General features: G+C 45.5%; 2 non-coding genes and 1 pseudogene across 2 annotated transcripts; all 3 read left to right on the top strand.

Annotated features, from left to right (window-relative positions):
* Positions 1 to 5,332: 5,332 nt before the first annotated feature.
* LOC148165882 (small subunit ribosomal RNA) lies at positions 5,333 to 7,253 on the top strand. Its single transcript, XR_015771102.1, has one exon. It is a non-coding gene; the product is annotated as a small subunit ribosomal RNA (ribosomal RNA).
* A 1,616-nt stretch (positions 7,254 to 8,869) lies between these two features.
* On the top strand, positions 8,870 to 9,026 carry LOC148165881 (5.8S ribosomal RNA). Its single transcript, XR_015771100.1, has one exon. It is a non-coding gene; the product is annotated as a 5.8S ribosomal RNA (ribosomal RNA).
* Positions 9,027 to 9,684: 658 nt separating this feature from the next.
* LOC148165880 (large subunit ribosomal RNA) overlaps positions 9,685 to 13,252 on the top strand; it is a 6,217-nt pseudogene continuing 2,649 nt past the window's right edge.

Below are 13,252 nucleotides of genomic sequence, written 5' to 3'. Positions count from 1 at the left end.
TTTCCTTTGCATTCTTGAATAACGGAAATATAGATGGATTATTTTTGTGCATGAATTTTAAATTGTTATGCAACCATGAAAACACTAATTATTTTCTTTTTTCGGAGTTTTTTCAGATTATTGAAAGTCTGACACAAAACCTGTCCGTAACTGCGGCGTTCTCGCCAAACGCTACAGCTTGAAAAATCTAAAATTCGCATAGTCTAAATGTCCGAGAAAAATCGAAATTAAATGAAAACGAACAAAAGTTCGGACCGAACTAACATTAATCGAAAGTGGATGTCATAATTTTAAGTCCCTAACTAAACGGGATCTAAAACCCTTTCGAAACTGTGGCGTTCGAATTTTGATGAAAATTATTCCAAGTCCAAAGTCGGAACTGAAGCGTTCACATTGAACGCTACAGTTTCGAGAATCTATTCGGAACTGAAGCGTTCACATTGAACGCTACAGTTTCGAGAATCTATTCGGAACTGAAGCGTTCACATTGAACGCTACAGTTTCGAGAATCTATTCGGAACTGAGGCGTTCACTTTGAACGTTACAGTTTCGAGAATTTATTCGGAACTGAAGCGTTCACATTGAACGTTACAGTTTCGAAAGGACAAAATTAACAAAGACCAAAAGTCCGAGAAAAATTGAAATTAAATGAAAATGAACAAAAGTTCGGACCGAACTAACATTAATCGAAAGTGGATGTCATAATTTTAAGTCCCTAACTGAACGGGATCTAAAACCCTTTCGAAACTGTGGCGTTCGAATTTTGATGAAAATTATTCTAAGTCCAAAGTCGGAACTGAAGCGTTCACATTGAACGCTACAGTTTCGAAAATCTATTCGGAACTGAAGCGTTCACACTGGCGATTGCTTATGCAACCATGAAAGCACAAATATGAAACGCTACAGTTTCGAAAACTCATTCGGAACTGAAGCGTTCACACTGGCGATTGTTTATGCAACCATGAAAGCACAAAAATGAAACGCCACAGTTGCGAAAACTCATTCGGAACTGATGCGTTTACACCGAACGCTACAGTTTTGAAACCTCGTTCGGAACTGATGCGTTCAAAAATGTCGAAATTTTTACAAGTCCAGTTTCGGAACTGTAGCGACTGCATGGACTTAGCGCGAAAAGGACACATTCAGTGGGAACTGTAGCGGTAGGGACCCGTAAAAAAAGTAAAAAAAATAATAAAATATTTTATTTTTTGCTTTTTACCTTCCGTATACACAATTTTTTTTTTTTTTTTTTTTTTTTTTTTTTAAGTCCAAATTGGGAACTGTAGCGGTCAACAGAAAAAAAAACTTTTTCCATCAACCACATACAATTCCCATTTTTAATATAATATTATTATTTATATTAATATTATAATTATTCATAATATATTACTGAACATTTGCTTCTCCTCAGTTTCGTTCTTTGGTTTCCAATATCATTCACTCGATCATATTTAATTCAAGCTTGTTATCGGAGGAGAAACAAGTCTTTCACAATTTTCACCAGTTCTGCTTACCATGTGACGGATCTTTTGTTTTTCAACGGGCGGAACAATAATCGAGATTTTTACTGCTTGGTGTTTCGGGCTTTGTGTTTTATTTTATAGATCCGTCACATTATTCAAGTAAATTATTCAATTCAATTTGTCGTCTGCATTAGAGTCAAGATTATTAATTTCATCTCATTTGCAGACGACTTTGGATAAGAGCACTGGGTGGTCACGTTTTTTAACTAGCGGTGAATTAGCTAATTCGTTCGCAAAATGCACGTTACAGGCGGACTAATTCACATTTCGCTATTCATCGAGAAATTTTTATTCACAGCGGTATATTGTCTTTCTAGAGACTTACCACTTTTTATTTCATCGATGTATTTTTATTTTTAATTTAGCATAATATCATTAAACGGGGTCGCGATGTACGAGAGGTAACAGATCGTACGGACGCGCACATTTGATTTCATGTCAATCCATTCATCGTGCGTACTTGTCCGTCATCGCTGCCACTTACCATCACTACTCCCTATATATGCCACCGCGGCAGCGATCAGCTCTGAATCGCTCGATGCGTGAAACGATCGAAATCCCATAGTGCGCCGGCCGCTCGCTATGGGCGAGGGGTAGAGTAAAACGGTCTGATCGCTCGGTGCAAAAGTCCGTTTGGGTACTTAGAGACGGAATTTTAAAATTCTGATTTCGCAGATCAATTTCAAGGATTATTAGGACTCGAATGCTGTCGACCATGTTTTGTAAAAAAAGTTTTTTACGTTTTTACGGCAATTTGACTGAACGCTACAGTTTCGAAAAAAAGTCGGAACTGTGGCGTTCGATCGAAATTTTTCCAAGTCCGAAGTCGAAACTGTAGCGGTCGACCAAAATTTTTCTAAGTCCGATTCGAAACTGAGGCGTTCGACCGAAATTTTTCCAAGTCCAATTCGAAACTGTAGCGTTCGAACAAAATTTTTCTAAGTCCGAAGTCGAAACTGTAGCGTTCGGCGCTCATTCGTCTAAGTCCGAACTCGGAAGTGTAGCGGTTGACAAATTTACATTGACCAAAAGTCCGAGAAAAATCGAAATTAAATCCAAACGAACAAATGTTTGGGTCGAACTAGCATCGATAGAAGGTAGATTTTATAATTTCAAGCTCCTAATTAAACGGGATCTAAAACCCTCTGGAAACTGAGGCGTTCGAAATTTTGATGAAAATTTTTTTAAGTCCGAAATAGGAACTGTGGCGGTCGAGCGAAATTTTTCTAAGTCCGTAGTCGAAACTGAGGTGTTCGAATTTTTGATAAAAATTTTTCTAAGTCTCATGTTGGAACTGTGGCGGTCGAGCGAAATTTTTCCAAGTCCGAAGTCGAAACTGTAGCGTTCGGCGCTCATTCGTCTAAGTCCGAAGTCGGAAGTGTAGCGGTTGACAAATTTACATTGACCAAAAGTACGAGAAAAATCGAAATTAAATGCAAACGAACAAATGTTTGGGTCGAACTAACATCGATAGAAGGTAGATTTTATAATTTCAAGCTTCTAATTAAACGGGATCTAAAACCCTCTGGAAACTGAGGCGTTCGAAATTTTGATGAAAATTTTTCTAAGTCCGAAATAGGAACTGTGGCGGTCGAGCGAAATTTTTCTAAGTCCGTAGTCGAAACTGAGGTGTTCGAATTTTTGATAAAAATTTTTCTAAGTCTCATGTTGGAACTGTGGCGGTCGAGCGAAATTTTTCCAAGTCCGAAGTCGAAACTGTAGCGTTCGAACGAAATTTTTCTAAGTCCGAAGTCGAAACTGTAGCGGTCGACCAAAATTTTTCTAAGTCCGATTCGAAACTGAGGCGTTCGACCGAAATTTTTCTAAGTCCAATTCGAAACTGTGGCGGTCGAGCGAAATTTTTCTAAGTCCGAAGTCGAAACTGTAGCGTTCGGCGCTCATTCGTCTAAGTCCGAAGTCGGAAGTGTAGCGGTTGATAAATTTACATTGACCAAAAGTCCGAGAAAAATCGAAATTAAATGCAAACGAACAAAAGTTACGGTCGAACTAACACCAAACAAGGGTGGCTGTGATAATTTCAAACCCCTAACTAAACGGGATCTAAAACCCTCTGGAAACTGAGGCGTTCGAAATTTTGATGAAAATTATTCTAAGTCCGAAGTCGGAACTGAGGTGTTCGGTCGAAATGCCGTAAAAACGTAAAAAATATTTTTTTCAAAACACCGTTAACGGCATTCGAGTCCTAATGACCCTTGAAATTGATCTGCGAAATCAGAATTTTAAAATTCCGTCTCTAAGTACCCAAACGGACTTTTGCACCGAGCGATCAGACCGATTTACCCGACCCCTCGCCCATAGCGAGCGGCCGGCGCGCTATGGGATTTCGACCGTTTCGCGCATCGAGTGATTCAGAGCTGAACGCTGCCGCGCTGGCATATATAGGGATAGTAGTGGTGGTATGTAGCAGCGGACAAAAGCGTACGATCGAAATGTGATTTTATGTGCGTCCGATTATCTTGTTACCTCTCGTACACCGCGACTTACCCGTAGTTGGGACGATGGCCGGAATGTGTACCCTGTGGACCCACCATCGTTTGAGGGATGACAAATCTTGCCATTGACCATGCACAGCGAGATTGCGGATGCGGCGAGCGTTTCTATGTTAGCGGTCCAAATGCAATCAAAGATTTTATGTGTTCGTGTCAGAACGACCAAAAATTAACAAATGCGTCAACTCACTAAAGTCCGAGCGAGAATTTTGAAATAAATAAAATTTCATAAACTCGTAACGTGTGAATATTTCTAAAGAGAAATCTCACAATAAACCGTCGCTTTCAATCTAGCGAAGAGTATGGAGAATGTTTGAACTTTTGCTTGTCGACGACGATATTTTTTCTTTACGATAAAATTTCAAGTCGATGTGCCCAAAAATCTCTAAATTTTGAACTGGGAAATTATTTCTTCGTCCGATGAATCGCATTGATCTCTGTTTTTGACGAAAAAAAGACGGATAAAATGCAGCATTCAATCAAGGATATAAAATAAAAGAAAAATTTTCCGTAAAAACTATATTACAATGGAGGATTATGTTTCTACTTTTCGTCCGATGAGTCGCAACAAAAATAAGTAATCCATCCGTCGTTGTTCGTTTAGTCGATCTGAATGCACTGTAAAAATTTATTAAAGTAAAATGTTACGTTTGCATTTCATGAATTTTGACAAACGTGTACCGAAATGTGTACAAATTATTTATTTCGACGACGACGACAACTTAGAACGGATGAATAAAATTAATTGTTGCAAGATTCAAACAAGGATGAAAAAGTCATAGAAAATTATTCCGTAACCATGATATTGGATTATTTTTTCTTCACTCTCTCCTCCGATGAGTCGCAACAAATAAAAATCCATAAATCAATTCATCCGTCGTTGTTCGTTTAGTCGATCTGAATGCACTGTAAAAATTTATTAAAGTAAAAATGTTACGTTGCATTTCATGAATTTTGACAAACGTGTACCCCGAAGTGTGTACAAATTATTTATTTCGACGACGACGACAACTTAGAACGGATGAATAAGAATAAAATTGTTGCAGGAGATTCAATCAAGGATGATGTGAAAAAAATGTCGAAAAATTTTCCATCCAGAAAGATCGCGTGGCGTTACGTCTCTTCTTACGAGGTTTTCGTTTCGCAGACACGCACACTTTCTTCAAAACAATAATAGGAAAGTGTTCAGTTTTTTATAAGAGCAGCAGGTGTCTTTCCGAAATTCTACGATTATTGTAGCTTATATGACTAGAAGGAAAGAAAGACTAAAACTCTCTTATTTTAAAACAAGAACGCAGTTCCCTGGTTGATCCTGCCAGTAGTCATATGCTTGTCTCAAAGATTAAGCCATGCATGTCTCAGTACAAGCCAAATTAAGGTGAAACCGCGAAAGGCTCATTAAATCAGTTATGGTTCCTTAGATCGTACCCACATTTACTTGGATAACTGTGGTAATTCTAGAGCTAATACATGCAAACAGAGCTCCAACCGGAAACGGAAGGAGCGCTTTTATTAGATCAAAACCAATCGGTGGCGGTCTCCGTCATCGTACAACTTGGTGACTCTGAATAACTTTACGCTGATCGCACGGTCTCGCACCGGCGACGCATCTTTCAAATGTCTGCCTTATCAACTGTCGATGGTAGGTTCTGCGCCTACCATGGTTGTAACGGGTAACGGGGAATCAGGGTTCGATTCCGGAGAGGGAGCCTGAGAAACGGCTACCACATCCAAGGAAGGCAGCAGGCGCGCAAATTACCCACTCCCGGCACGGGGAGGTAGTGACGAAAAATAACGATACGGGACTCATCCGAGGCCCCGTAATCGGAATGAGTACACTCTAAACCCTTTAACGAGGATCAATTGGAGGGCAAGTCTGGTGCCAGCAGCCGCGGTAATTCCAGCTCCAATAGCGTATATTAAAGTTGTTGCGGTTAAAAAGCTCGTAGTCGAATCTGTGTCCCGCGCCGCCGGTTCATCGTTCGCGGTGTCAACTGGCGTGCCGCGGGACGTCCTGCCGGTGGGCTTAGCTCGAGAGGGCGGCCCAACTCAATCCCGCCGCGGTGCTCTTCATTGAGTGTCGAGGTGGGCCGGCACGTTTACTTTGAACAAATTAGAGTGCTTAAAGCAGGCTAAAACTTCGCCTGAATACTGTGTGCATGGAATAATGGAATAGGACCTCGGTTCTATTTTGTTGGTTTTCGGAACCCCGAGGTAATGATTAATAGGAACGGATGGGGGCATTCGTATTGCGACGTTAGAGGTGAAATTCTTGGATCGTCGCAAGACGGACAGAAGCGAAAGCATTTGCCAAAAACGCTTTCATTGATCAAGAACGAAAGTTAGAGGTTCGAAGGCGATCAGATACCGCCCTAGTTCTAACCATAAACGATGCCAGCTAGCGATCCGCCGACGTTCTTCCGATGACTCGGCGGGCAGCTTCCGGGAAACCAAAGCTTTTGGGTTCCGGGGGAAGTATGGTTGCAAAGCTGAAACTTAAAGGAATTGACGGAAGGGCACCACCAGGAGTGGAGCCTGCGGCTTAATTTGACTCAACACGGGAAACCTCACCAGGCCCGGACACCGGAAGGATTGACAGATTGAGAGCTCTTTCTTGATTCGGTGGGTGGTGGTGCATGGCCGTTCTTAGTTGGTGGAGCGATTTGTCTGGTTAATTCCGATAACGAACGAGACTCTAGCCTGCTAAATAGGCGTATTTCGACATCCCAAAGGCCCGTCGATCCTGGGTTCGCCCGGTGGTCGTGCGCGGTTTTTACTGTCGGCGTACAAACAATTCTTCTTAGAGGGACAGGCGGCTTCTAGCCGCACGAGATTGAGCAATAACAGGTCTGTGATGCCCTTAGATGTTCTGGGCCGCACGCGCGCTACACTGAAGGAATCAGCGTGTCCTCCCTGACCGAGCGGTCCGGGTAACCCGCTGAACCTCCTTCGTGCTAGGGATTGGGGCTTGCAATTGTTCCCCATGAACGAGGAATTCCCAGTAAGCGTGAGTCATAAGCTCGCGTTGATTACGTCCCTGCCCTTTGTACACACCGCCCGTCGCTACTACCGATTGAATGATTTAGTGAGGTCTTCGGACCGGTACGCGATGGCGTTTCGACGTCGTCGATGTCGCTGGGAAGATGACCAAACTTGATCATTTAGAGGAAGTAAAAGTCGTAACAAGGTTTCCGTAGGTGAACCTGCGGAAGGATCATTAACGTGTCCTCGTACACACGAATTTTGACATATGTATAATTTATTATTATGCATTTTTATTTGATCGTGTCGATGTACACTTTATGTTTTTACAACACCGTCGTCGATGACATGGAGTCGACGGCACGATCTTTTGTCGTGCCGTTGCTTGTTTCTTTTTGAAACACCGTGTGTACGACGTTTTGAACTACGAATCGTACATATTCGGAAAAACAATAGCGTTACGCTGGCCCGCAGCGCCGGTCCTTGCGATCGAGTTTTTCACCTTTTTTGAACGAGAAAAACCGAATTCGCTCGGGCATACGGCTGTTTCTTCGGGTACCTAGATTTTTTGATTTTTTTTGTACTATCTCTCGATCTTTTCCAATGATGGAAAAAAGGAGGGACGCTTTCGGTTTTTCGACCGGATCGCGGAAAGTTGTGAACTCCACCGCGAAAGTCGAAAGACGTTAGAAGTCCTCTTTTTTCGGACACACGGAGAGGATGTAGCAGAGTAGTCGAGAAAGAAGAAAATCGCAGGTGTCGAATTAGGTTACGACTCCGTGGGTTTTAAATGATTTACGCCCGGCTACGGGACCGGCGAGAAACGCTCCCGATTTTACGATTCGCGTGAATGATGTTCGTCGTTAGACGCTTCAAAGAGTTTTTTGAAAGCGCCGTTAAACGAGCGATCACACACACATCACACCTTGCTTTTTTAATGTTTTTGGTAGATGTGGTAAAGTGATTTCGTTAGAAACGGTAAAATTCTCTTTACGGAGCGTACGACTGCACCATTTCAAAATTATATACACCGTCAATCGTCATTAAGTCACGATATAGAACGGTAAACTTGAGGATTTTATGTTAGACGCTCAGTCTGGCACGTCTATAGATTTTTTCGTCAAAATTCACGATCTGTCTTCGGTTTGGCGACGAAAAAATATAGAAAGAAAATTGAAACACGAACACAAAGACCGCCCGCGAAAATCTCTTTTCGCTTACGGCGGATACTAATTCGCTTTTTCATAACGAGTACGATGATGTAATGATGTGTTGATTCCGATCGATCAAAAACCGTCTCTTCGTCACACTTTTTAAAGTGCTTGACACACGCACACTAAATGAAAGACACAATAAAGGAAAACTACCGAAAATGTAGTTTATGAGAGAAAGCAGCATTATTTATTAAAATTATTGCTGAGAAAAAGGAAATTGGCAAATTCCTAATTAAAATCGTATCGAACATGTCCCATCTTCACACATACATGCTCGTACTTTGCGTGTAAAAGCGGAGACCGCGTGAAAAAGAAAAGTGCTTCTTTTTCGGTGCGCGGATACAAATTTGTGTTTGGGTTAATATTTTTTTTAATTTTTTCGTACGCGTAAAACTGAGACCGACGATCGCGTTCCCTTTCAGACGAGAAAGTACGGACGAAAGACAATTAAGAGCGAGAATTATAAATATCCATACCACAACACCGAAATTTTAGACGTGGCACGTTTCGGAACCACGAAGATCATTTTCGTTTCGGATGTACGCACGTACGCAAAAATTTTTGCAAGACGTGTATAGACAGCTAGACGATCGGCATGATCGGGGTTCTTGTGGAACGAGCGTTTAAATTTTAAAAAGATTACCCTGAACGGTGGATCACTTGGCTCGTGGGTCGATGAAGAACGCAGCTAATTGCGCGTCAACTTGTGAACTGCAGGACACATGAACATCGACATTTCGAACGCACATTGCGGTCCTCGGATATAATGTTCCCGGACCACTCCTGGCTGAGGGTCGTGTCAATTTCAAAGACTGCTCGGTTTTCGTTTTCGGACGAAAACGTCGGAGCGTGTTGGATGTGTTGCGACGCGTCGAATAGGTACTCATTAATGTACGTGATCGTCACTTACGTCACGATATAACGACGCACGCCTCGAACGTGTGCCGAGACGTTTACTCGAGCGTGTTTTTTCGTCAAAAAGGACGGGACGGGTATGCTTTGTATTTTTTTTTTACAAAGTCCGTCGGACGTCCACCTTGCGAATCATAAATACGAAAGTGTTTACGTCGGCACATGTTCTTGCGTGGTGTGTCGTAGAATCGTGTGTTTGTGTGCGTTTCTCGTGCAGCGAGTAAATTTGCGCGACATCTTAAGACGCGAAAGCGACCAACTACTACTTGTTGTAGTTGTTGGCTGGTCTTTCGGCGTAGCACGTCCTATTTCTTCAACATGTCGTCATTTAAAAAAAAAAATGGCGTTTTAAGGTTGAGAACGTTATAGACGGTCGTCGTGTCCGAGACGTGTAATGCAAATCGCGACAGACGTCAGATCGTAAGCGTTTCTGTAAACTTAGCCATTTTTTAAAAAGAAAAATGACGAACACGTATAGCAAGGAATGGGAGACGTGTCGTGATCGTCGAAATGACCGAATGAAAAATTTTTATTTTTCATATGCGACCTCAGAGCAGGTGAGACTACCCGCTGAATTTAAGCATATTACTAAGCGGAGGAAAAGAAACTAACTAGGATTCCCTCAGTAGCGGCGAGCGAACAGGGAGAAGCCCAGCACCGAATCCCGCGGCCGAAACCGGACGCCGGGAAATGTGGTGTTAGGGAGGATCCGTCATCCCGAGATCGTGCGGCGCGTCCAAGTCCATCTTGAACGGGGCCACAGCCCATAGAGGGTGCCAGGCCCGTAGCGACCGCTGCCGATAACGGGAGGATCTCTCCTCAGAGTCGGGTTGCTTGAGAGTGCAGCCCTAAGTGGGTGGTAAACTCCATCTAAGGCTAAATATGACCACGAGACCGATAGCGAACAAGTACCGTGAGGGAAAGTTGAAAAGAACTTTGAAGAGAGAGTTCAATAGTACGTGAAACCGTTCAGGGGTAAACCTGAGAAACCCGAAAGGTCGAAAGGGGAGATTCAGCGTGACTCGATGGCGGCGCTGGACGATCGTGTGACAGATGGCGTACGCGTCGTTTGCACCTTTCGTTTTGTCGATCTGCCGTCGAACGCGTGCACTTCTCCCCCTGTAGGACGTCGCGATCCGTTGAGTGCCGGTCTAAGGCCCGCGGTGGAGCTCGTTCGGACGGTTCGCCGTTCGCCGAATGAACCCGTGGTGTTTCCCGATCGGCTCGCTCGACGGTATACAGATGGCGCGGGGCCGCTACACAGTTAGCGTCCGACCTTCGGCAAGCGCGCCCGTCGTGATGGTGATCGGACCTGGTGCCGGTCCCGTCCCCGGGTGGCTGTTCGCTGAGGTGTTCTCGGACAGACCTCGTTGAAACGCCGATCTGCGACGCTATAGCTTTGGGTACTTTCAGGACCCGTCTTGAAACACGGACCAAGGAGTCTAGCATGTGCGCGAGTCATTGGGATTTAACTAAACCTAAAGGCGCAATGAAAGTGAAGGTCCGCCTTGCGCGGACCAAGGGAGGATGGGCGGTCGTTACGGCTGCCGCCCCGCACTCCCGGGGCGTCTCGTTCTCATTGCGAGAAGAGGCGCACCAAGAGCGTACACGCTGGGACCCGAAAGATGGTGAACTATGCCTGGTCAGGACGAAGTCAGGGGAAACCCTGATGGAGGTCCGTAGCGATTCTGACGTGCAAATCGATCGTCGGAACTGGGTATAGGGGCGAAAGACTAATCGAACCATCTAGTAGCTGGTTCCCTCCGAAGTTTCCCTCAGGATAGCTGGCGCTCATAGCATACGAGTTTCATCCGGTAAAGCGAATGATTAGAGGCATTGGGGTCGAAACGGCCTCAACCTATTCTCAAACTTTAAATGGGTGAGATCTCCGGCTTGCTCGAACTATTGAAGCCGCGAGACTCGAATCAGAGTGCCAAGTGGGCCATTTTTGGTAAGCAGAACTGGCGCTGTGGGATGAACCAAACGCCGAGTTAAAGCGCCTAAATCGACGCTTATGGGATACCATGAAAGGCGTTGGTAACTTAAGACATCAGGACGGTGGCCATGGAAGTCGGAATCCGCCAAGGAGTGTGTAACAACTCACCTGCCGAAGTTACTAGCCCTGAAAATGGATGGCGCTGAAGCGTCGTGCTTATACTCGGCCGTCAGAGGCATGTGCGGTCAGGTTATTAAATTAACCGGCCATGAAGCCCTGACGAGTAGGAGGGTCGCGGCGGTGAGCGCAGAAGGACTGGCCGTGAGGCCGTCTGGAGCCGCCGTCGGTGCAGATCTTGGTGGTAGTAGCAAATACTCCAGCGAGGCCCTGGAGGACTGACGTGGAGAAGGGTTTCGTGTGAACAGCCGTTGCACACGAGTCAGTCGATCCTAAGCCCTAGGCGAAAGCCGATGTTGATGTGGTGTAGATTTTTGTCGTTGGTCGCAATTCGCAATTGTTGACGGAAACGTACGGAATTGTGCACACACCCGATGGGCGAAAGGGAATCCGGTTCCTATTCCGGAACCCGGCAGCGGAACCGTTTATAATTCGGGCCCTCGAAAGAGAGTTCGTCGGGGCAACCCAAAAGGACCCGGAGACGCCGTCGGGAGATCCGGGAAGAGTTTTCTTTTCTGCATGAGCGTTCGAGTTCCATGGAATCCTCTAGCAGGGAGATATGGTTTGGAACGCGAAGAGCACCGCAGTTGCGGCGGTGTCCGGATCTTCCCCTCGGACCTTGAAAATCCGGGAGAGGGCCACGTGGAGGCGTCGCGCCGGTTCGTACCCATATCCGCAGCAGGTCTCCAAGGTAAAGAGCCTCTAGTCGATAGAATAATGTAGGTAAGGGAAGTCGGCAAATTGGATCCGTAACTTCGGGATAAGGATTGGCTCTGAGGATCGGGGCGTGTCGGGCTTGGCGGGGAAGCGGGTCGCGACTGACGTGCCGGGCCTGGGCGAGGTGCAGGGTGTGTCGCTTCGGCGGTGTACTTCGAATCCGAGCTCGGTCCCGTGCCTTGGTCTCCCGCGGAACCGTCTTGCTGCGAGGCTCCGAGTGCGCCCGCAAGGGCGTTCGGATGTCCTCTTCGGCCGCCATTCAACGGTCAGCTCAGAACTGGCACGGACCGGGGGAATCCGACTGTCTAATTAAAACAAAGCATTGCGATGGCCCCAGCGGGTGTTGACGCAATGTGATTTCTGCCCAGTGCTCTGAATGTCAACGTGAAGAAATTCAAGCAAGCGCGGGTAAACGGCGGGAGTAACTATGACTCTCTTATGCGGCTAATGTACCACAGGCTAGCACTCTGCTACACACGACCGAAAGATACTTGGATAATTTGGGCATGTCGCTATCCGCACCCAAGTGTCTATCTTTCCATATTTGCCCAACTAAAGACTCCTGGTTTGTAGCAGATCCCGGACTGACACTACAAAGTGGAGAGAGGATCCCGGCTGCGGCCGCGGAGTCTGCGTTCACTTATCTTGGTGTAAGAATATCTCCTTGGGCTGGTGTCTCAACGGAGGGCATAATTGAGAGCTTTAGCGGGGCGTTATTCAGGACGGGACGTCTCAAGCTAAAACCGCACCAGAAAGTAGAACTTATCTCCACATACCTAGTCCCCCACTACCTCTACAGATTGGTGGTCGCAGCTCCACCAATCAAGTTGATAAGGCGGTTAGACCAGGAGCTAAGAGGAGTGGTTCGAACTATTTGCCATCTTCCGCAGTCCACGGCCAATGGCCTATTGTATTGCAGGAAGACCGACGGCGGACTAGGTATACCCAGGTTGGAGACAATAGCTGTCACCTCCATCCTGAAGGCGGGTCTGAAGTTTCTTGATACCACTTCAGATCCAGTAATGCGAGCCCTCGCTGTCGGTTCAGGCTTGGCAGGCCGTCTACAAAGTCTGGCCGCAGCAATCCGGCTACCATGGCCTGTCGGGGACTTAAAATCTATCGATAAATATAAACAGGCCATGAAGAAAGAGGAGCTCGCGAAATGGGCGTCTCTGAGTTCGCAGGGCAAGTCGGTTATGTCATTTTCCGACAATAAAATTGCAAACGCCTGGCTATCTAACAAAAAGCTCCTCAAGCCAGGAAATTTCATATCTGCCCTCC

Source organism: Gnatocerus cornutus, unplaced genomic scaffold (assembly GCF_029298725.1).
Source record: "Gnatocerus cornutus isolate USDA-ARS CGAHR unplaced genomic scaffold, icGnaCorn1.1 ctg00000152.1, whole genome shotgun sequence".
Classification (NCBI taxonomy): Eukaryota; Metazoa; Arthropoda; class Insecta; order Coleoptera; family Tenebrionidae; genus Gnatocerus; species Gnatocerus cornutus.
This window is presented reverse-complemented; position numbering and strand designations above follow the sequence as displayed.